The sequence below is a fragment of the Octodon degus genome, unplaced genomic scaffold, assembly GCF_000260255.1.
Source record: "Octodon degus isolate 3935 unplaced genomic scaffold, OctDeg1.0 scaffold00021, whole genome shotgun sequence".
In the NCBI taxonomy this organism is placed as follows: domain Eukaryota; kingdom Metazoa; phylum Chordata; class Mammalia; order Rodentia; family Octodontidae; genus Octodon; species Octodon degus.
Window position 1 is genome coordinate 7,776,198 of NW_004524597.1, and position 1,646 is coordinate 7,777,843.

Here is a 1,646-nt window from a genome sequence, read left to right on the forward strand (position 1 = left end):
TTTTTTTTTTCTGTCTAGTGATAAATGTCACCAGAGATTCCAAGCACAATATCGCTGAGTGGCCTTGTCTGTGACTGCCACGGAAGCAGCTGTGGAGAAAGAGCCCAGGAGTGCCTCAAGGAACTTCTCAGTCCCACAACCACAAGAAATAACCCGAGAGATGCTAGGAATCTCTTCCCTGTCCTTCCCAAGTGAGCAGCCAGCCAGCACCTCCGAGAACCCACGCCTGATCCAGCATGCCTGGTTCTCTGTCCTCCGGCTTATGGAAATGGGAGATAGGTGGACGATGGTTTTGGTTTTTTTGTTTGTTTTGTTTGGTTTTGTTTTTGACGATGTTTTAAACTAAGTTTGTGGGACTGTTACATAGTAGCACAGAACAAACACACCCATCCTGGGGGAGCCCTCCATTTTCCCTCAGGCCTGTTCTACTGGATCCTCTGTCTTTCTCTTGATTTACTCCTCCTGGGTGACATATCCTCTTGTCACTTCCTAAGGAAGGTAGATGGGGGCAGGTTTGCCATCTCAAGTGGCCTTTATTTTATATTCACACTTAATGGCAAGTTTGACTGTGTATAGAATTCTAGATTAGAAACAATCCCCCTCAGAGATTTGAAAGCTTTGCTGGCTTGTTTTCTGCCTGTGGCCTTGTGATTGGGAAGCCCATTGTCTTTTGGGGTGGCTCCTGCATGAAACTCATTCTCTCTCCCCATCTCCTAGAAGTTTTTAGAATATTTGTCTTGGTGTTCTGAAACTCCACAGTGATGAAATAGACTCCTGGGTGTAACTCTGTTTCCTCCATCAAGCCAGGAAAGGCTGCCCTGAGACCAGGACAAGAATGCTCCTATCCTTGTTCCTGCCCTTCCTCACTGGAGAGTCTCAGCCGTCCTCCAGGCATTCTCCAGCTATATTCCTTCCCACAGGACAAGTCATCTGCAGCACAACTCAGAGCCCAGCTCTGATAATGACCTAGGTTCACCCCTGGAACCTGGACTGAACCACTCAAATGGCCCCATTCAAAGACCCAGCAGGAGCCTTGCCTAGGTCTGTCCTCTTGAGGACTCTCCTCTGTTGATTGCCTCTATGTTTATGGAGTAGCCAAGGGATGGCTCCTTGTGGGAGACAGTGATGAAGCTTGGATGTGTGGGCTGGGGTGTCCATATGCATGCATGTGGGACCCCTCATCTAGGAGCTGAAAGAAAAAGGAGGGCAGCTGCAGGCTCTTCCCACACCCCACATTCTGGAGCAGAACTCCAAGGAGCCTGAGTGTGCCATCAGAGCCCAACCTTCTGAGTACTTGCGAAGGTACATTTATCAAGGTAGGAAGGCAAAAGCATTTCATTTGATGGGTTGTTAGCTCCATCTGTAGCTTGAAAAATGTAAACTGGGTGCAGTGGCGTGTACCTGTAATCTCAGTTACTCAGGAGACTGAGGCAGGAGGATCATAAGTTAAGAAAACAGCCTAGGTAGCTTAGTCAGACCCTATCTAGAAGAAAGAGAGAAGGGGGAAAGGGGAGCGGAGGGGAGGGGAGGAGAAGAGAGGGAGAGAGGAGGGGAGGGGAGAGGAGAGAGGAGGGGAGGAAAGGGGAGAAGACAGGAGGAGAGGAGAGGAGAACAGAGGAGAGGAGAAGGGAGGAGAGGAGAAGAGA